The 23614-nt window shown below is 48.2% G+C and overlaps 1 protein-coding gene across 1 annotated transcript in view; it reads right to left on the reverse strand.

The window, feature by feature from the left end:
• The window catches only part of LOC140426516 (ALK tyrosine kinase receptor-like), a 1637280-nt gene that overhangs the window by 1121513 nt on the left and 492153 nt on the right, over window positions 1–23614 (reverse strand). The window lies entirely within an intron of this gene.

Here is a 23614-nt window from a genome sequence, read left to right on the forward strand (position 1 = left end):
CATTCAGGAGACACTAACATGGCCTGTGAAGCAGAATGGAAAGAGTATTATTAAGGATGAGATTGTGGAGTAATTAGAAGTGCATGGTTAAATAGAACTGTGTAGCACGGATTCGTCAAGGGGAGGTCATGCCTGACAAATCTGTTAGAATTCTTTGAGGAGATAATGAGGAAGTTAGACAAAGGAGAACCAGTGAACTTGATCCAGTTGGATTTCCAGAAGGCCTTTGACAAAGTGCCATACAGGAGGCTGCTAAATAAGATAAGAGCCCATGGTGTTCATGGCAAGTTACTGGCATGGTAGAGGATTGGCTGACTGGCAGAAGGCAGAGAGTGGGGATAAAGGAGTCCTTTTCAGGATGGCAGCCAGTGACTAGAGGTGTTGCGTAGGGGTCAATGTTGGGACCACAACTATTCATGATATACATTAACAATCTGTAAGAAGGAACTGAGGACATTGTTGCTAAGTTTGCAGATGATACAAAGATATGTAGAGGGACAGGTGGTGTTGAGGAAGCAGGGAGTCTGCAGAAGGACTTGGACAGGCTGAGGGAGTGGGCAAGGAAGTGGCAGATGGAATGCAATGTGGAAAAGTGTGAGTTTCTGCACTTTGGTAGGAAGAATAGAGGCATAGGCCATTTTCTAAATGGGAAAAGGCTTCAGAAACCAGAAGCACAAAGGGACTTAGAGGTCCGAGTTTAGCATTCTCTTAAGGTGAACATGCAGGTTCAGTCGGCAGTTAGAAAGACAAATGCAATGTCGAGGGGGTTAGAATACAAGACACGGATGTACTGTTGAGGTTGTATAAGGCTCCGGTCAGACCCCATTTGGAGTATTGTGAGCAGTTTTAGACCCCGTCTCGAAGGAAGGATGTGCTGACCTTGTAGAGGGTCCAGATGAGGTTCACAAGAATGCTCCCAGAATGAAGGACTTGTTGTATGAGTAGCGGTTGAGTCCTCTGGGTCTGTGCTCGATGGAGTTTCAAAGGATGAGGGGGGAATCTAATTGAAACTTACAGAATACTGCGAGGCCTAGATAGAGTGGACGTGGTGAGGATATTTCCACTAGTAGGAGAAACTAGAACCTGACGGCACACCCTCAGACTGAAGGGATGATCCTTTTAAACAGAGAAGAGGAGGAATTTATTCAGCCAGAGGGTGGTGAATCTGTGGAACTCTTTGCCGCACAAGGCTGTGGAGGCCAAGTTACTGAGTGTCTTTGAGACAGAGATAGATAGGTTCTTGATTCATAAGGGGATCGGGGGTTATGGGGAGAAGGCAGGAGAATGGAGAATCAGCCATGATTGAATGGCGGAGCAGACTCGATGGGTCAAATGGCCTAATCCTGCTCCTGTGGTCTTATCAACATGGTCCGCAGAGTGGGAAACAAAGAGATCAGAGCAGGAGGAGATGCTGACAATGACCTCCTGACTGACCAGCTTGAGTAAAAGTCATATGCTAATTGGCTGGGGCAATTGTCAATCAAAAACGAGTAACCCAGCACCAAACCTCGCCTGGCACCACCCCAACAGACCATTCCTCCCACTCCTCATTTGTGCTAGAACACAGCACATTCTACAGTGTCTGAGTGCAAATATCATTTTCTCAAATTTTCTTTGAGCGTATGGGGTCAGAGCAGTACATAATGTGAGAGGAACGTGTTTGATAAAAATTTGATAGACTAATGGAGACAAGTCTGAGGCTATAAGGAGATGTTTTAATATCGGTTCCTTTACTTCACACTTTTTGTTCTTAATTTGTTTTCCCTCTTCACAGCCAAATCTGGGGCTGGTTTAGCACACTGGGCTAAATCGCTGGCTTTTAAAGCAGACCAAGGCAGGCCAGCAGCACGGTTCAATTCCCGTACTGGCCTCCCCGAACAGGCGCCGGAATGTGGTGACTAGGGGCTTTTCACAGTAACTTCATTGAAGCCTACTTGTGACAATAAACGATTTTCATTCATTCATTTCAGATGTCCCATTGCACCCATGTGCTCATTATTTATGCGTGAGCCCAAGCAGACACAGACACGGTCTTTGAATTATAAAATGTTTGCAGCACAGAGGAAGATCATTCAGCCAGTTGTGTCCACGCAGGCTCTCTTCAAGGGAAAATCAGCTAGTTCTCTGCCAATGGAAATAAAACAAATTGGACATGGTGAAAAGCGTGCTGCCAATCGTTCCGATCCTGTTTCGTGCTATTGACGAAAAGCATTTTCACCCCAATAAATCCAGGTTTATTGATTAATCTGTCGTCATGGTGAAACATTACACTCCCAGCAGGGAAGCTGCATTCAAAGGAGTGTTGGTGGGAAGTAGGGCGACAGCACTTTAGCTCAGATCCTCTGTACCAGATTCCCTGTCACGTGCGCAGGACATAGAAAATCAGAAGATGATGCAGAAAAAAATGTGCCGACTCTCCAAAAGGAAATAATTTTCATATAATTTGTGGAATAGTTTAGAGATGACTGTCATGGCATGATATTAAACCTAATATTGACATGCTTTAGAATATTTTAAAGAAGGAATAATATCCTGTGACAATTCTTTGAGAAGGCTTTGGTGAACTGCATTTACGCTTCATCAACAATCTACATGTGCACATCAATCATGCGAGTCCGCCTACATAAAAACATGGTTACATGAAGCTCCGTTTCTTTGGAAGCTGCACAATGCTGACTGTGATGGTGACCATTCATCTTCACATTAGATAAGTGACTCAGTAGGGGTCAGACTGGAGTATCATTAAGGCCTGCGTGAGTGCTTACAGAATCAGTGAGTGAATGACAGGGAGGACTTGCACTTCCCAATTTATACAATCTGCTAACCTTCTAAAAATCAGAAAATGCACAGCGTGATCTCTGGCAGCAACTACACCATGTCTTATTTCTCAGTGTTTAGTCCCAGTTTCACTTCAATCCAAGTCATTCCAATGTGCCCATATCAAAATCAACTATGAATTGTTTTCCATATATTTCCTCAGTAGTTTTGCTGTGTTTGGCATCCATGTGAACAAGGGTATAAAACGCACTGACGAATATACAGATGTGGAGATGCCGGCATTGGACTGGGGTGAGCACAGTAAGAAGTCTTACAACACCAGGTTAAAGTCCAACAGGTTTGTTTCGATATCACTAGCTTTCGGAGCGCTGCTCCTTCCTCAGGTGAATGAAGAGGTATGTTCCAGAAACATATATATAGACAGATTCAAAGATGCCAGACAATGCTTGGAATGTGAGCATTAGCAGGTGATTAAATCTTTACAGATCCAGAGATGGGGTAACCCCAGGTTAAAGAGGTGTGAATTGTGTCAAGCCAGGACAGTTGGTAGGATTTTGCAGGCCAGATGGTGGGGGGTGAATATAATGCAACATGAATCCCAGGTCCCGGTTGAGGCCGCACTCACGTGTGCGGAACTTGGCTATGAGTTTCTGCTCGGCGATTCTGCGTTGTCGCGCGTCAAAGAATATACGCGCGCACATAGAATATACAGAAGTGACAGGGGGGTAAAATTCATCCTCAGTGGGTGCGTAAAGGGATAGCAGAGCCCAAATCTCAAAGTGATAAGGGTCCTTCCAGCGCGTTCCCTTCCTCCCAGCACAGGAAACATTCCCATTCCTTCTGGTCTATAAGCAGAGTGGAAAATATCCACTTATGAATCCGGCCTTACCTTTTATTCATTTTGGCCAGGTCAAGAATGAAAACAACTCGGAAATGCTGAGACATGCAGCCTACTTCAAAGCTCTTACCCACCTCCTGAAAGCGAAGTGGTCACCCTGCCGCCTCCAATAAAACCAAAATCAAACCCATCTTTTCCTGGGGATTAAATGTTTTTTTCCAATTAAGGTGCAATTTAGCATGGCCAATCCACATACCCTGCACATCTTTGGGTTGTGGGGGCAAAACCCACGCAAACACGGGGAGAATGTGCAAACTCCACACGGACAGTGACCCAGAGCCGGGATCGAACCTGGGATCTCAGCGCCGTGAGGCAGCAGGGCTAACCACAGCGCCACTGTGCTGCCCTCCTGGGGATTAAAATGATCCACAATATGGTGGTACCAAGAATCCTCAGGACATTCAACTAGCAAAGCTCCCCTGCCTTTTCTCACTCCCATTCTGAAGATTTGCCGCTTCTCATTTTTCAGAGGATTCTTTATCTAATGTCAGGTTTTAAAGAAACGTCTTACCTCAGCCTATCAGCCGATTATAGACAAACTTATCATAGGCTTTTTGGAAGCCTAGATACATTACGTCATGAGGATTTCAATATCCACATAGAATGACATTTTCTTGTCGGCAAGGAAACTGGGGCGAAATTCTCCCCAAACGGCGAGATGTCCGCCGACTGGCGCCCAAAACAGCGCCAATGAGACGGGCATTGGGCCGCCCCAAAGGTGCGGAATGCTCCGCATCTTTGGGGGCCGAGCCCCAACATTGAGGGGCTAGGCCGGCGCCGGAGGGATTTCCGCCCCGCCAGCTGGCGGAAACGGCCTTTGTTGCCCCGCCAGCTGGCGCGGAAATGACATGTCGGGGCGGCGCATGCGCAGGAGCGTCAGCGGCCGCTGAAAGTTACCCGCGCATGCGAGTGGAGGGAGTCTCTTCCCCCTCCGCCATGGTGGAGACCGTTGCAGAGGCGGAAGGGAAAGAGTGCCCCCACGGCACAGGCCCGCCCACGGATCGGTGGGCCCCGATCACGGGCCAGGCCACCGTGGGGGCACCCCCCGGGGTCAGATCGCCCCGCGCCCCCCCCAAGACCCCGGAGCCCGCCCATGCCACCTTGTCCCGCCGGTAAATAGGTACTCTAATTTAGGCCGGCGGGACAGGCAATTTATCGGTGGGACTTCGGCCCATACGGGCCAGAGAATCGAGCGGGGGGGCCCACCAACCGGCGCGGCCCGATTCCCGCCCCCGCCGAATATCCGGTGGCTAGTATTTCTTAAGTTGATTTGCATATTGTTGGTGATCAGGTTTACCTCTGATGATAAAATCTAATTTTCACCTGAGTTTGCTTTGCATAGGTCTTGAAAATTGGCTTGTTTCCAATCAAACTGTTTGTTTTTTGCATTGACTCAAGATGATATTCGAGACTTCATCCACTTCTTCACATGTCTCATTCACTTTGCATAAATATAATTTGTTTCTTGGGCAATTATTAGTTTTGAGGCCTTTTATCCTTTCTACAATGATTAGGCAAGTGATAGCAAAGCAACTAAGGTTATTTATAAGATCTCCTGTAACAGGTATTGTTGTCTTAGGCAGTTTGTACTTCCAAGAAATAATGATTTATGTATGCTAGTGTGCAAACTCATAATTTCATTTCTTCCTCACTTCCAGCTCTTTGCATCTTTTAAGAATCTCAATTATTCAGTCATAACCCTCTTAATGGCTTGAATTTTAGCAGCCCTCAGGCAGTGGAATGGAGGTGAAGGAGACGGCTAGCAAAGAGCAGGTAGCTAAATCATAGAATTTACAGTGCAGAAGGAGGCCATTCAGCCCATTGGGAAGACCCTACTTAAGTCCATGCCCCCACCCTATCCCCATAACCTGATCTAACCTTTTGGACACTAAGGGGCAATTTAGCATGGCCAATCCACCTAATCTGCACATCTTTGGACTGTGGGACGAAACCGGAGCACCCGGAGGAAACCCACGCAAGCACGGGGAGAAAGTGCAAACTCCACACAGACAGTCACCCGAGGCGGGAATTGAACCCGGGTTCCTGGCGCTGTGAGGCAGCAGTGCTAACCACTGTGTCACCGTACCGCCCAAGTCAGGTTGGTTCCTGCTGCCGGGGAACTTTCCCAGTGTCAGGCTGGTTGTGGACCAACGTGTAGCTTGGCTTTCTGCGCCATGCAAACATGACACTGATTTGCATATTAAAGGCCCCTTTTGGGCTTCAGTTATTGTGGCTGCTGGCATTTTTCCAGTGGCAGGGCCTGCTGCTCTGTCATGCAGGAAGGCTGCCCTCGTCATTAAGGCGGCCTCCATGTGGCAATCTACAGATGGACATCAGAACCTTAGGTTCCACATCCCAAAGTGGGGGCGTGATTCTCCGGCCCCCCACCGGGTCCCGAATTCTTTGCCACCGGAGATTCGGCGGGGGCAGGAATCGCGCCGCGCCGGTCGGCGGAAATCCCCCGGCGATTCTCTGGTCCGCGATGGGCCGAAGTCCCGCCGCTGTCAACCCACGCCAGCCAGCGTGGATTGAACCACCTTTCGAATGGCGGGACAAGGTGGAGCGGGCAGGCTCCGGGGTCCTGGGGGGGGGCACGGGGCGATCTGGCCCCGGGGGGTGCCCCCACGGTGGCCTGGCCCACGATCGGGGCCCACCGATCCGCAGGAGGGCCTGCACTGTGGGGGCACTCTTTTCCTTCCGCCTTTGCCATGGTCTCCACTATGGCTGAGGCGGAAGAGCCCCCGCCACTGCGCATGCGCGGGGAGGCCGTGAGCGGCCGCTGACGCTCCCGCGTATGCGCCACACGGCAAAGTCAGTTCCGCGCCAGCTGGCGGGGCACTAAAGGCCTTTCCCGCCAGCTGGCGGGGCGGAAATCAGTCTGCGCGGGCCTAGCCCCTCAAAGTGATGGCTCGGCCCCCCAAGATGCGGAGAAATCCGCACCTTTGGGGCGGCGCGATGCCGGACCGATTCACGACGTTTTTGGCGCCAGTCGGCGGACATCGCGCCGATTGCGGAGAATCCCGCCCAAGGTCTTTGCAGGTGATCTGTAGCCCCAGCAATTCCCTGAAGAGGTGTCCGCTCCAATGGGTGTATGGAGCCTTTTGCTCTCGGCTGTCCTGAATTTATTATTCCCCTTTTTTTTAGGCACCCTCATAGTCTCTGATTCAGAAGTGCCAACCTCCTCCGGTGGTGCTGCTGAGGTTCAGAGCTGCCGGCCGTAGGAATGGGCTAATAACATAAGGCGCCCCTACACACGGCCCTCCCCGTCCCCTGTACTTAACTGGACAATGGATTCGGAGTCAGTCAATTAGGACGTGACCTCCAATAAAAGAGCTGAACTGGTCCAGCTATCGCAACCCCCGGTCCCATTTGATTGGAATGTCAGGGTCCCAAAGTCCATTCAGTCCATTGTCCCACCGGTAAGAATTTCCTAATGTTGCATTTGACTTCAGAGCTATCTTTGCTTCTCTGTTACTCTTCACAAAAATACAATTTGGAAGGGTCCTGTGGATAAGTTATGATTTGGGCTCTCTCCAAATATTTTTCTTATGCCCAGTACGAAGGATAATTTTGAAATGCACGTCCAGACTTTCTATGAACGCAAATGTGATTTAATGATGAAGTAAACTGAGAAAAGGTCTCATGGCGCAGTGGGTAGCATTCCTGCCGCTGAACCAGACGTTTTGGGTTCAAGTCCCACTCCAGGACTTGATGGTCAAGGGAGGTGTGTTCATTACGAGGTTGAACAGGTTGAATACCAACTTGTAAATCCGTCCAATATATACCATTGGGAGTAAATTATCATAGATATTATCATAGTATTTACAGTGCAGAAGGAGGCCATTCAGCCCATCGAGTCTGCACCGGCTCTTGGAGAGAGCGCCTGACCCAAGGTCAACATCTCCACCCTATCCCCATAACCCAGTAACCTCACCCAACACTAAGGGCAATTTATCATGGCCAATCCACCTAACCTGCACATCTTTGGACTGTGGTAGGAAACCGGAGCACCCGGAGGAAACCCACGCACACATGGGGAGGATGTGCAGACTCTGCACAGACAGTGATCCAAGCCGGAATCGAACCTGGGACCCTGGAGCTGTGAAGCAATTGTGCTATCCACAATGCTACCATGCTGCTCTAATGGGGGAGGGTCTCCTGCTCAGCCATGTGATGAGAAGAAATTGGAGCCTCAACCATCGCTATCCACAGCTCCAGGTGTAAACATGCGCGTAAAAGTATATGTTGACACAGCAACTCGGATTCCAGTTGGATGGACAGCCAGTGTGGATCAGGTTAGTGCCAACAACCCGGGCTTCGATCCCTGTTCTGGCTGGGGTGGATTCAGGTCCTGCCTCCTTGCCCTAATCGCAGTGGAGATTGCGGCACAGTGGGTCAGACCTGCCTTTGGGTGGAGAACTCAAGAAGAGGAAGAAGAAAGCTGAGTGACAGGACACTCCAAAATAATCAACTGCATTGATAAGCTGACTTGAAGTAGTACAGCATCCTTGCTCTTATGGTTTTTCTGATAAATAGACAAATACCATTTTGATAAACTGTTTCACTAATGGGATCCCCGGCGGCGGGGCAGACGTGCCATGCAAATCGCTGTAGACTTCGGCTGGACCAGAAGATCCCACCAGCAGCCAATGGCGAACCACCTCTGCAGCCGAAAAACAGAATTCTGCCCCAGGGCTATATGCTATCAATTTGAGCTTGAATTTCCAATCCACATGAGATTCATGCAATTTGGTCCTGAGGGCGGGGGACTTTCCACCCAACTCACCTATGTCAAGTTTTCACTCTTTCATCCAAACAGACCAACATTACACATCAAAGTCAACATGTGATTGCTTCTTTCGGCTCCTAACCTTTCCTACCTATCATTTTAACATCAGTTTCGGAGGCAGCACTGACAAGATGCTGAGTTCCCCAGCAAATCTTACCATTTCCTTTTAGTGTACTGCAAAGTGGTAAGTACATTAACATGAAGCAGATGCAACTGTATGTATGGGGCCCCCTAAGGGAGTGTGTTTGACATGAGAAGCCCAGCAGAGGGTCAATGGATGGGGCAGTATTGAAAATCTCGCAAATAGGAGACTTAGGTCATACCAGCCTGCACCATCTTGACACTTAGCAAAGTGCTGATCCAAAGTATCTCTGATCCTCTGCGTTAGAAATTTAAATCTATTGGCTTTGGGAGAGGCTGAGGACAAGTACATACAAGCCGTTGGAAATCCAATCCTGTGATTTTTCTGGCAGTGGAACCCACTTCTGGAATTTTCGAATTCTGTTTCTTTTTGATGAAGGAACATTAAAGCAGAGATTTTATCACCTCATGCAATCTCACACTACCATTTTAGAGGTGTGACACTTTGTTATCATACTGAAACCAAGTACCACAGTGTAGAAGAGGGCCTCAGCTAAATGTAGTAGTTGCCAGTTGGGTTTTCAAGGACAATAAGAACGTTGGGCGAAATTCTCCGGAAACGGCGCGATGTCCGCCGACTGGCGCCCAAAACGGCGCAAATCAGACGGGCATCGCGCCGCCCCAAAGGTGCGAACTGCTCCGCATCTTTGGGGGCCGAGCCCCAACATTGAGGGGCTAGGCCGGCACCTGACGAATTTCCGCCCCGCCAGCTGGCGGAAACGGCCTTTGGTGTCCCGCCAGTCGGCGCGGAAATGACATCTCCGGGCGGCGCATGCGCGGGAGCGTCAGCGGCCGCTGACAGCATTCCCGCGCATGCGCAGTAGAGGGAGTCTCTTCCGCCTCCGCCATGGTGGAGACCATGGCGGAGGCGGAAGGGAAAGAGTGCCCCCACGGCACAGGCCCGCCCGCGGATCGGTGGACCCCGATCGCGGGCCAGGCCACCGTGGGGGCAGATCGCCCCGCGCCCCCCCCCCCCCAGGACCCCGGAGCCCGCTCGCGCCGCCTTGTCCCGCCGGTAAGGTAGGTGATTTAATTTACGCCGGCGGGACAGGCATTTTAGCGGCGGGACTTCGGCCCATCCGGGCCGAGAATCGAGCGGGGGGGGCCGCCAACCGGCGCGGCGCGATTCCCGCCCCCACCGAATCTCCAGTGCCGGAGACTTCGGCAACCGGCGGGGGCGGGATTCACGCCAGCCCCCGGCGATTCTCCGACCCGGCGGGGGGTTCGGAGAATTTCGCCCCTTATCACTGGGTTTCCCCCATTCGCTCTTGATCAGAGATATCAGGGCCAAGCCATCCCATGAGAGCCCAAATCTAGGGGCCATAAATCCAAGAGAGTCACAAAGGCATCCAATTAGGAATTTTGGAGACATTTATTCCTCAGAGTGGTGAGAATGTGGAACTCGGTGAATAGCATAGATGCATTTAAAGAGAAGCTAGATAAACACAGGAAGGTGAAAGAAATATGTTAATAGGGTGCGATGAAATAAAAGTGAGAGGAGGCTTGGCCTATTTCTGTGCTGTTAACGTTGTGCGATTGATTCGTTTCTGTGTACCAGTATTACGATGGGAGAGAGAACTAATGAACAAGTCTAAAAATGCTGCACTTGTATAGAGATCAAGAAACCTCTGGCTACAAAGCTGCCAATCAAAACACTAGACATCGAAGGCACAAAAAAGATCCCTTCATTCATTTTCAGGACTGAGTCACATTGGAAGACTAATAGTCAGGGCTCCCTGTTGACTCGCTCATCAAAGCAGGTAAGCCCTTTGAAGGCTTACTAAATTAAATAGACTGCAAATCTGAGGAGATCAGGAGCGAAATTCTCCATCCCGCCCCGCCACATTTCTGCCCCGACCGGCCGGCGGGAGTCTCCGTAACACCGGCCGGTCAATGGGGTTTCCCATTGTGGGGCAGCCCCACGCCATCGGGAAACCCCCGGGCGCCGGCAAAACGGAGACTCCCGCCGGCGGAGAATGACGCCCCAGAGATCCAGTGACTCCTGTCAATCATGCTACGCCTGACGTTTGTTGATCAAATTCAAATATGTAAAGTAGACATTTTAAAATGATCACCAATCTGCCAGCCAGGGGCATCACATAAAGGAAAATCCTTTTTGTTCTGCAGAGCTAGCACACCGCTTCACATATTGGTGTCAGCCATGGCTCAGTGATGGAGCTCTGAGTCAGATGGTGGTGGGTTCAAGGCTGTGGCAGGGTTCATGGCACACCATGAAGGTACGAACAAACAAACAAACAAGCGCTTTATTGGAAAGGAGTTTACTCTAAAGCTGTTAGGATAGACTGCCCATTTGCCCGTGCAAACGGCCAATGATCTCATCACTATGTCCATAAGACCATAAGACATGGCGTCATGTGGTTGGACTCTTTAAATGACCTTGTTCCAACTAGGAACAAATATGAATACACAATACTTTCCTCATCCATTACATTAGAGTTTCCTGCAATGCAGCGGCACGGTAGCATAGTGGTTAGCACAGTTGTGTCACAGCTCCAGCGTCCCAGGTTCAATTCCCAACTTGGGTCACTGTCTGTGCGGAGTCTGCATGTTCTCCCTGTGTCTGCGTGGGTTTCCTCCGGGTGCTCCGGTTTCCTCCCACAGTCCAAAGATGTGCAGGTTAGGTGGATTAACCATGCCAATTTGCCTTCAGTGTCCAAAATGTTTAGGTAGGGTTACTGGATTACGGGGATAGGGTGGAGACCTGGGCTTAAGTGGGGTACTGTTTCCAAGGGCCGTTGCAGACTCGATGGGCCGAATGGCTTCCTTCTGTACTGTAAATTCTATCTATTAGCAATCAAAATTTGCAATATGAACAATTAATAAACACAACAGCTTTTCAGTGTTGACTGCAACCTCTGGTGTTTTTCGTTTTATTTGGACGTCAACTGGAGTCGACGTAATGTTTGGAGGTTGACTTGATGTTGAAGTGTACTCAACTGCTGTACTGTCTTCCACAGTTGTTTGGGCGGCATGTGTAGCACAGTGGTTAGCACTGTTGCTTCATAATGTCAGGGTTCCGGGTTTAATTCCCGGCTTGGGTCACTGTCTGTGCGGAGTCTGCACGTTCTCCCCGTATCTGCGTGGGTTTCATCCGGGTGTTCTGGTTTTCTCCTATTAGTCCCGAAAGATGTGGGGCGGGATTCTCCGACCCTCCACCGGGTCGGAGAATCGGCGGGGGCTGGCGTGAATCCCGCCCCCGCCGGTTGCCGAATTCTCTGGCACCGGATATTCGCCGGGGGCGGGAATCGCGCCGCGCCGGTTGGCGCCTCCCCCCCCCCCCCGCCCCCCGACGATTCTCCAGCCCGGATGGGCCGAAGTCCCGCTGCTGGAATGCCTGTCCCGCCGGCGTGGATTAAACCACCTCTCTTGCCAGCGGGACAAGGCGGCGCGGGCGGGCTCCGGGGTCCTGGGGGGGGCGCGGGGTGATCTGGCCCCAGGGGGTGCCCCCACGGTGGCCTGGCCCGCGATCGGGGCCCACCGATCCGCGGGCGGGCCTGTGTCGTGGGGGCACTCTTTTCCTTCCGCCTTCGCCACGATCTCCACCATGGCGGAGGCGGAAGAGACCCCCTCCACTGCGCATCCGCGGGGATGCCTGAGCGGCCGCTGACGTTCCCGTGCATGCGCCGCCTGGCAAAGTCATTTCCGCGCCAGCTGGCGGGGCACCAAAGGCCTTTCCCGCCAGCTGGTGGGGCGGAAATCAGTCCGGCGCGGGCCTAGCCCCTCAAGGTTAGGGCTCGGCCGCTCAAGATGCGGATGATTCCGCACCTTTGGGGCAACGCGATGCTGGACTGATTCGCGCCGTTTTTGGCGCCGGTCGGTGGACATCGCCCCGATTGCGGAGAATTCCTCCCGTGGTGTGAGGTGAATTGGACATTCTGAATTCTCCCTGAGTGTACCCGAACAGGCACCAGAATGTGGCGACGAGGGGATTTTCACAGTAGCTTCATTGCAGTATTAATGTAAGCCTACTTGTGTCACTAATAAAGATTATGGTTATTATTGTTAATAAACTGGTATTGACAGGTTCTCAGGAATGTCTAGCTCTTCACCTGGCACAGTTTGTGCGAACTCTCAGTTGACCCGGCCTCTGGAAGACTAGTTCCAGTTGCTAAAAGGTGACCAGCATGTCTGCTCCACGTTACATCGTCCTGAGTTTGAATGGTGTAGGAGACCGGCCGGTATCCACTTTTTACTGGTGGCATGGTTGCTTTGCAATACTACCAGACCCTTCTGAAAACACGGCGTTTCTACATTGCAAAACCTGACTTTGCTGTTTCCTCTCAACGATTTCTCTTGTCTTCGGCTGCTTCAGCAAATCAAACACTGACATTTTACCATGAGTAATCGGGAGAACTTTGGGTTGTCAAATATGTTGTATCCTGTATGTCATTGGGAATGAACTTGGTCATTTAGACAATGATTCTTGCTCACAAGTTATGTTATAACCTGCCGGATCTTATTGGCTGGGGACAATTTGTTACCCCATGTTACTGAAGGAATATAGGTTCCCACAATGAGAGTGGGAGTGGGACAATCATTAGCAGCACAGCTAAATAAATAGAGCTGGCCAGTGTGGTACCAGCTAGAGAAGGAACCAGTAATGAAAAACTGGCCCTATGTACATATTCTTATAAATAAAGTTACTTTCTGCTTGACTCTATAAACTCGTGCTGGATTCTTCGTGGCCCTCACAAAAAGTTACTTTCATTGTCTGAACAAGCCTATCGGCCAGCCCATTTGTGGTAGGATAATAAGGAGCAGATCGGATTTGTTAGATTCTGTTCTCCTTTAGATAATTTGTGAATTCTTGCAAAATGAACTGTGGCCCATTGTCCCTATCAAATTGTTCAGGGTAAATGAATCTTGCAAAAATCTCACCCAGTCTTTCTGTTGTTCTCTCTGAGGACGAAGTCTTCATAATGGTGACTCCAGGCCATGTTGAGTGCCCACCTAGCGCAATGAAAAACTTTTGTCCTTCGAATGGTCTGGCATAATCTACATGCACTCTGCCATGGCCCTTTTGCCATTCCCATGGGTGTAATGGCGTTAGTGGCGGTAGGTTTCAAACCTTTGCTTAAGCCAAACACATGCCCGCCTTCTCCTCGATTTTCCTATCAAGACCTGGCCACTAAAAATATGTTCTGGCTATCTCCATCATCTTTACTATCCCACAATTACCTTCTTGGAGTTGGTTTAGAATATGTTTCCTTAACAATGGCGGAATGATGACCATCATTCCCCGGAGGAGACAACCAATTCGTACGGAGAGTTCAAGTCTTCGGGTAACAGAAGACTTCAACTCCAAGATGTCTCCCTGGGTCTTGCCACAAAGTACCATGTCCATAACTTCTGACAGTAATGGATTATTTCTGGTATACTTAACTTGTCCTGCGGTTACAGGAGTGTTATTGACCTCTTTGAAATATAAAACAGTACCACTTGAATGATTCATTGAAGACTCTTTAGGTAAAGGTAATCCAAAGAGTCCATCGCTGTTCCAATGGAGATTTGAATGATGACATTTTATCATGTATGTATGTACTGACAACAGCAATGCCCATCTCTGCATCTGGCTAGCTGCTAAAGATGTAATACCAGTGTGCAGTCCAAGTATCGTCGTCAATGGTCGATGATCCGTTCATAAATTTCCTTCCATATAGATATTGGTAAAAACATTTGGTCCCGAAAATGATGCCGAGAGCTTCCTTCAGTATCTGTGCACAGTTCATTTCTGCTTTATTCAAGGACCTTGATGCAAAAGAAGCTATTGGCTTCTCTTCACCATTGTGTATTCACCAGCATTTGGACACTGGAGTACAGCCAGCCTAGAGAGCACCCTCCACCCCACAAGGCCGACTGCCACCCCAGGGAACCAGGCTCACCACGCAGGCTGCATTGTGTGTCTTCGTCTCGGGTCACCCCCATCCAGTTTTCTTTGTAAGTGAATGGACATTCCATCCAAATGGAATTAGACACGAGTGCAGCAGTATCCGTGGTCAGCCACTGGATCTTTAACCGTATTCGTTCTGACCTCCAGATGCTGGCCCTTCGGGACACCAATGTCCACCTCGCTACCTACACTGGTGAACCACTGGAAATAGTGGGCACATAGACAGTCACGGTGGAGTATGGTCAGCAGACAGTGAACCTCCCGTTAGTGGTTGTAAATGGCAGTAGCCTGATTTTGCTGGGCCGTAATTGGCTGTGCTACCTTCGATTGGATTGGCAAAGAGTTTGCCGAATGTTCCCACATAGGCCTGAGGGAGTCCTGGCCAGATTCCCCACTGTTTTCCAAGAGGGGTTAGGCATAATCAGCATTGACTCAAATGCCCAGCCAAAATATTTCAGTGCCCGGCCTGTTCCATATGCTTTACGTTCCAAAGTGGACACGGAGCAAGCCCAGTTGAAGGGTTGAAAATAATATGCCCTGTCCCATTCTTTGACTGGGCGGCACCAGTTGTGCCAATGCTGAAACCCAACGGCTCCATCCGCCTCTCCAGAGATTAAAAAATGACAATCAACCATGTATCCCGCCTGGATCGCTGCACTGTCCCTCCCATAGAGGACCTATATGCCAAGCTCAGCGGTAGTTGCCCATTTTACAAATAAACCATGCATATCTACAGCTGCCTCTGATCCTGGATTCAAGGACTTTTGTTACTATCAGCAGACACCGAGAACTATACGAGTACACCTGGCTTCAATTTTGTGTTTCCTCCACTTGACAGTCTGCCAGCGGATAATGGAAAATATCCTGCAAGGACTCCCAAGAGTGGTACACCTTGATGACCTCCTAATCACTCGTTCATCGGACTGGGAGCATTTAGAAAATTTGGCCGAGGTCCTCCGGTATTTTGAGGGAGCAGGGGTCCACCTCCACCACAACCTTGTCCCCCCTTCACCATCTGCTAAATGTCCCAGGCCCAGGAAACAGCTTTCGTGACAGTGAAGAAACAACTACCGTCACCCTGTCTGCTGACTCATTTCGATCCAAACAAGCCGCAATTATTAACATGCGATGCTTCCCCCTACGGGGTTGGGGCCATCCTAGCCCATCAAATAGGCGATGGATCCGTGAATTTATTTTGTCTCTGAGGATCGTTAAGTCTGTGGAATTCTCTGCCCCAGAAAGCAGTGGAGGCTGTGTCATTGAATTATTCAAGGCTGGGTTAGATAGACATGGGAGTCACGGGTGATAGTGGGAGCAGAAAGGAAAGTGGAGTTCAGACCACAGACAAATCTGCCATGATATTCTTGAATAGTGGAGAAGGATTGAAGTGGCCTAGTCCTGCTCCTAAGTCCTATTTCCTATGTCCTGTGATCAAAGTTTTACTTTGTTGCCAGTATAGCAGCTGCCAGGTATTGGTGAGCTGTACCAGAACACTCCCTTGGCATTTGCAGCGAGTCGATTCTATTTAAGTAAGACTCAGGCCTTGAAATATGAAAATTTCCACCATAATCTTTAGGAGTCAGAGAATTGCAGTCAGAGAATCGCCACTCTCTTCACATTCCTACACAGTTAACCTTGGGCATTTCCCAAAGATCTATCCTTCGCCCTCTCCTATTTCACAACTACATTTAATAATAATCTTTATTGTCACAAGTAGGCTTACATTAACACTGCAATGAAGTTACTGTGAATGTAGGAGGGACTTTAGTTGGTGGATTAGATGCCTTAATACCATGTATTCATTTTAATCAGCTGCTTGTCTATATTTCATGGAAATAGGCACTTGGCAAAGCATGATGGATATTTAGCCTTATTTCAGTCAAGAGTTCTGTGTGAAATAGTCAGAAGGTCATACAATGTAAACAAGCATACAGCTGCACATTGTTTTGCTGACAGCATACAATTATTATTTTTCTCAGGCAAGGAACCCAAGGCCTGTTATTAAAATCTAACTCCGGCCTGCTCGGTTTTCTGTCTCTTGCTAATCTAAATAATGCTTTCTGTCCTAGATATTGCTTACTGCATCATATAAATTGCCTGCCTTTATCTTTGTAAGCGGGGACAATTGGAATGACTGTGGTCTCTCCAACCCCCCCACAAACTTCGTGTTTAATAAAAGGACCTTTGGCGAAAATTCAAAGTGCTGACTTATAATTTCTTCGTCAAATTGGCATAGTCGTGCAGTTTTCCTAATTTAACGAGAAGTGAACCCTAAAACGAATCTCTAAACAGGACTCTCTCAGCTGAAAGGGAGAGAGCCAAAGCGCGACCCCACCTGAAAGGGGGGTCTGCCGCTCGGCAGCCTTAATTACTGGCCCGTGACTCATGCTTGGAGAGTTATCTTAATTAATAAATTAATGATAGCTGCATGAGAAGAACAAAGGTGCCTTAGAGACCAAAAAAAAACTGAACAATCAACAGGCTTCGAGATTCGCAAAAGGACAAACACCGGTGTGCGCTCCCTGTAGTATTTGTAAATGATTTCCGCAGTCATTGTTATTGTTATATATATGTTCTAAAGTATTTTGCAGAAGGAACAATGAGCAATAAGCTTGACGCCCCCTCACAGGTCGTCTCGAAGCCTCGGTAAAGACATCCGGAGCGAGAAAGAAGATGAACTCCTTAAAGAAGACAGATAAGGGAGTCAAAATGTGTACAAAAATGAAAAGAAACAATCGTAAAGCAACGGAATGAGGTAGGAAAACCTATATGTCCCCCATAGGAATCTAATGAAGCTGACCCCCTCTCGGGAAAAAAAACAGGGGAGTAAAAGTAAATAGAAGATTAAGGTAAAAGCGTAACAGATGGGTTCCTGCCGAAAAGGGAATTCAGATTTTCTGTAGCCGTGAGATAAGGCTAACGGTTAACTGTGATATTTGTGAGCTGTGGGAATCTGTGTATTTTGTTTAACCAATTAATTTTAGTCAAAGCATGAAGTGCTAAGTGGGTTGTATTTTTTATCGTTTGTCATTGTGAGTCCGAGATTATAACTTAAGTGATTTGTGTTGAGATTTCTCTATTGCACTGAAACATTGGAAATTAAAATCAGTTTAAATGAAAGAAAGTGCCTTTACAAATAAAAGTAATTGAATATGAATATGTTTTTAGATTACGTGAAAAGACGTAAATGGCATTGTTCCAAGTTCTCTGCCTCCTTAGGTTCTGCAGGAAACATTAACCATTTCAGCAGACAGTTGACCTTTTCTGAATTGACAAAGAAAAATATACGTCTCTAAGAATAGCTAATGCTTATAAAATCAATCGTTGGAAATTGACTTAAATGTGTGGTATTCATAGCCCCCTCCCAGGGGATGTTTTGCTGCTTCTGAAATACTCTTATGGTGCATCTTGGCCAGCTTTGAAGGATGGGATTGCAGTCCCACCTGGCATAAATGGGGGCTGAGTTCCCAATAATGAAAATCATTTGAATGAAGGAAATTAGTCCCTCGAACACTGGTTGGCAAATAGAGGGAAAGAGGCTATCATGCAAGGGGCCAAGAAGCATTTATCCCCCAGGAAGGATGTACCCCATCTAGCAACACCTTCCCCATTAGGCAGACAGACACTCTGCAAATTAGGAGCGGTAATACATTGCATTGATAATGGAATGTTTATAGAACTGTCTCAAATACGAGCTCACCAGCTGCAAAATGTAATAACTTCTGAGCCTGCGCCCGATCGCTCTGTGTCTGTGTTGTATGCTGGCAGCTGAACGTTAACCCTTACAGTACCTTTATGTGAATGAAGCAGGGTGATTTGATTGGAAATTGCATGTACCATATCAGCCACAATCCTCAGGAATGGTAGAAAGGGCGGATGGAATAATTAAAACTGCAGTTACAAAAGTGTGTCAACAAAATGGGCTGCTATGGCCAGATGCCATGCCCTTGGTAATGTATGCCTGAGAAATCAGAAAAATTGCATTAGAGGCTTAACCCCGTATGCGATATTAATGGAAGGTCCCATGCCGACTAGAACTTAACCCTCAACGACTCCAGCGGCAGTAGCCTTAATATAGGCAGATGAGGCATCACTAAAATATGCCCAGGACGTGTGTGAAACCGCTGAAAAAGAAAAACATGAAAAGGTGCGACAGGCTTAGGTGCATCCAAAAGAGGGAAATACACACCCTTTAAACCTGGAGATCAAGTATATGTGAAATCACTAAACAAAGATTATTTTTCTCCTAGGTGGAAAGGACCCGACCAAGTGCTGCTAACAACCCAAACAGCCGCTAAAGTAAAAGAAAAGCCAGATTGGATCCACGCAACTTGGTGTAAACTATATCATACGGAACTTTGAGAGTACCAGCGAAATGCTGACCTGAAGAGAATGACGGCGTTGATGTTTTTATATATTATCATATTAATCCAACATCATGTAGAGGGTAAACTGAACACTAACATCTTGATATATATGTCCCACTCATACGTAGAGAGGGTAAATAAATTCAGTTGTTGGGTTTGTACCCAAATTCCCAGATGCTCGGGGGAGGGCATCGCTGTGCGACCTATCCCATTCACCAGTAAAGAGACAGCAGAATGGGCTCTAAGAAGAAATAGTACAGGACGTGGTGAAGATACACAGAATATATTAGATTGGAGATTAGCTGGATACGATATGAATACGTTTGAGGAATGGTGGGGGTCTAGGTTTAATGTAACACGTCAACCGCCCAATTAGATTGGAGTCCCAAAAGGAAGTTAATGCTTTAAGAATCATAAAACATATGGGACCTACCCAGTAGGCACGAGTCATTGCGACCAGACCTTTAATTGGCAACCCCCTATGCTCCGCCTTACAGTTAAAGGACTATTCATCTTTGACTGGTCAGCGGTTGAAAATCAAATTAGTGGAAGCCCCTGGGGAGGGGATCCAATTAGACTAATGATGATTGATAGTAAAGGAATCCTGATCGCATATAACAGCACGTATCTATGGCCATAAGGTTACCAGAAAATTGGGAAGGCTCCTGCTATTTGGGATAAGTAGTCCCTTATGTACATCACGTCCAGCAACTGCAGGACCATCCCCATCACAGGATGACACAAAGTATTATGACATGGGCACAAATGCTGGGAATCATGATACCACCATTAGGAATAGCCACTAATGCATACGAACTACGCAAACTACGAGACATCCTTGAGCAGGTAGCTAATGTCACTGCAGAAGCTATTAACCAGATAGAAACTGAGATAGTTGCGAGAAGAGCAGTTGGCCAGAATTGAATGGCCCTTGATTTCTTGTAATCTGAAAAGGGAGGTACTTGTGCCCTGATTGGCAGAGACTGCTGCACATATATCCCTGATAACTCAGAGAAAATCGATAACCTGGCGGATCACATTTGTAGAGAGGTAGCACGATTGCATGCGGATGGGAGATGGGACTTTGGCTTTGGGTGGTTGGGAACATTAGGACAGAGGATTATGATTTGGATTATAATCATCGTTGTAATCCTGATTGTCGTATGGTTACTGTTTAAATGTTGCTCGGGATGTTGTCAGGGCATGCGGGCGATTATGTCAGCATTACCTCCGTGGTCCCAGCAACTTAACAATCAGGTGCCTGTCATACGTCCATTCCCCTTACATTATAGCCCACCCTTTGCTGCTGAGGACACTGTAATGTACTAGCAATGTGTTGATCATAAGATCAACAAGGAGGGAATTGTAGAAGGGACTTTAGTTGGTGGAATGGTTGCCTTAATACCCTGTATTCATTTTAACCAGCTGCTTGACTATATTTCATGGAAATAGGCACTTAAATCATAGAATTTACAGTGCAGATGGATATTTTGCCTTATTTCAGTCAAGAGTTCTGTGTGAAATAGTCAGAAGGTCATACAATGTAAACAAGCATACAGCTGCACATTGTTTTGCTGACAGCATACAATTATTATTTTTCTCAGGCAAGGAACCCAAGGCCTGTTATTAAAATCTAACTCCGGCCTGCTCGGTTTTCTGTCTCTTGCTAATCTAAAGAATGCTTTCTGTCCTAGATATTGCGAACTGTATCATATAAATTGCCTTCCTTTACCTCTGTAAAGCGGGGACAATTGGAATGACTGTGGTGTCTCTAACCCCCCCAAAAAACTTTGTGTTTAATTAAAGGACCTTTGGCGAAAACTCGAAGTGCTGACTTATAATTTCTTCGACAGTGAAAATCCCCTAGTCGCCACACTCTAGCGCCTGTTCAAGTATGCAGAGGGAAAATTCAGAATTTTCAATTCACCTAACAGCACGTCTTTCGGGACATGTGGGAGGAAACCGGAGCACCCGGAGGAAACCCATGTAGACATGGGGAGAACCTATGTCAGACTCCTATTTATCGACTACAGTTCAGCCTTCAACACTATCATTCCTACGAAACTCATCTCCAAACTCCATGGCCTTGGCCTCGGCTCCTCCCTCTGCGACTGGATCCTGGGGCGTCATTCTCCGCCGGCGGAAGTCTCCGTTCTGACGGCACCGGGGGGTTTCCCGACGGCGTGGGGCTGCCCCACAATGGGAATCCCCATTGACCGGCCGGTGTTACGGAGACTCCCGCCGGCCGGTCGACGCAGAAATGTGGCGGGGCGGGTAGGAGAATTTCGCCCCTGAACTTTCTAACCCACAGGCCATAATCAGTAAATATAGGCAACAACATCTCCTCCACGATCATCCTCAACCCCGGTGCCCCACAAGGCTGTGTCCCTATGACTGTGTGGCCAAATTCCCCTCCAACCCGATTTTCAAATTTGCTGATGAAACCACCGTAGTGGGTCGGATTTCAAACAATGACGAGACAGAGTACAGGAATGAGATAGAGAATCTGGTGAACTGGTGCGACGACAATAATCTCTCCCTCAATGTCAACAAAACAAAGGAGATTGTCATTGACTTCAGGAAGCGTAGTGGAAAACATGCGAAGTAGAAAGGGTCGAGAGCTTCAAGTTTTTAGGTGTACAGATCACCAACAACCTATCCTGGTCCCCCCATGCCGACACTATAGTTAAGAAAGCCCACCAATGACTACTTTCTCAGGATCCTAAGGAAATTTGGCATGTCAGCTACGACCCTCACCAACTTCTACAGATGCACCATAGAAAGCATTCTTTCTGGCTGTATCACAGCTTGGTATGGAGCCTGCTCTGCCCAAGACCGCAGTAAACTACAAAAGGTTGTGAATGTAGCCCAGTCCATCACGCAAACCAGTCTTCCATCCATTGACTCTATCTATAATTCCCACTGCCTCAGAAAGGCAGCCAGCATAATTAAGGACCCCACGCACACCGGACATACACGCTTCCATTTTCTTCCGTCAGGAAAAAGATACCAAAATTTGAGGTCACGTACCAACCGACTCAAGAACAGCTTCTTCCCTACTGCCATCAGACTTTTGAATGGACCTACCTCGTATTATGTTGATCTTTTCTCTACACCTTGCTATAACTGTAACATTATATTCTGCAGTCTCTCCTTCCTTCCCTATGTACGGTACGCACTGTTTGTACAGAATGCAAGAAACAATACTTTTCACTGTATACTAATACATGTGACAATAATAAATCAAATCAAATCAAATTTAATAGAAACACCATCACTGGGCTGGATTTTCACAGAGTCAGCTAGACTCCATTTGGGGTGTGGGAATGGTGGCCAGGACATGGTTCCAGGGTTCGCTGTTTGAAGGTGCAGTCAGATTCAGGTCACGAGCCCGAGTACTGCACTCCCGGCCTGGCTGGCTCCATTGCGGAGATAGGCATGTCCTAGTCTCGTACAATTTTCATGGAGTCAGGCCGGCTTTTGAAAGACACGTGATTCATGTCACCTCAGAGATGTCATAACCCCTGGTCTGGATGAGGGAATCTTTTGAAAGGTAAGTTCAAAAGGTCTTCCCCATGCCAAGCTGTGCCCCTCCACGCACCCTCCATGCCAAGCTACGTTCCTCCCATTCATCTCCTATGGTCCACGTTAAACTGTGATGCCTCCTTACCCATTGGGATGGAGTGCCAAAGTGCTGAGGCACTTAAAACAACCTGCCTTGGCAACCAGCAACTGCCAGTGGTTCAAGAAGGGGGCTTACTACCAGTTCCCAAGTGTAATTAGGGATGAGCAGTAAATGCTGGTCTAGCCACTGACACTTCTATCCCAAGAATGAGTAACAAAAAACATTCTTTTACAATCACAGTGTGTGAATTGGTTGCTGCATTTCCAATGATTACAAACTTGTCCTCAGGTCATGAAATGCAAGTCTTTCTTTTTCTCTTCAATACTTGCACCATATTCCTTCCATTTTCTCTTGTTTAAATTCTGTATCTAAGGGTGGCACCATGGCACAGTGATCAGCTCCCTACGGCGCAGAGGACCCGGGTTCGAATCCCGGTCCTGGGTCACTTTCTGTGTGGAGTTTGCACATTCTCCCCGTGTCTGCGTGGGTTTCACCCCCACAACCCAAAGATGCCCCAGTGAGGTGGATTAGCCACGTTAAATTGCTTAATTGGAAAAAATATATAAATAATTGGTTTTTCTAAATTAAAAACCAAATCTGTTTTTTTGGCTGGATTGATAAAATGGCTGCAGCTGACCACATGATGGTACTTCTGGAAGTTTCTGAGCGGTTCACAAATTGAGAAAGGCCAACTCATCAAACTCCTTGCATTGTGTGACCATTCCAGCAAAGTCAACAAAAAAGGCTAGTAGACAAGGGGCGCGATTCTCCGCTCCCGCGACTAAGTGCCCACGCCGTCGTGAACGCCGTCGAACTTCACGACGGCGCGAAACGGCCCCGATCTCGACCAATTCAGGGCCCAAAAATGGGCTAGGATCGGGGCCGCGAGAAACTCAAGGGGCGTGTTGCGAAAGCAGCGTCGTCAGCGCGCGCCGGGCATTGGCGCCACATAAAAGCGGCGCCGCGTCATCCGCCGCGTAACTGGTGTCACCCGCGCATGCACGGGTTGGCTGGCGCCAGCCAGCGCCAACCCGCGCATGCGTGGTTGCCGTCCTCCAAGAGGCCGCCCCGCAAGAAGATGTCGGATGGATCTTGCGGGGCGCGG

Source organism: Scyliorhinus torazame, chromosome 1, assembly GCF_047496885.1.
Source record: "Scyliorhinus torazame isolate Kashiwa2021f chromosome 1, sScyTor2.1, whole genome shotgun sequence".
NCBI lineage: Eukaryota > Metazoa > Chordata > Chondrichthyes > Carcharhiniformes > Scyliorhinidae > Scyliorhinus > Scyliorhinus torazame.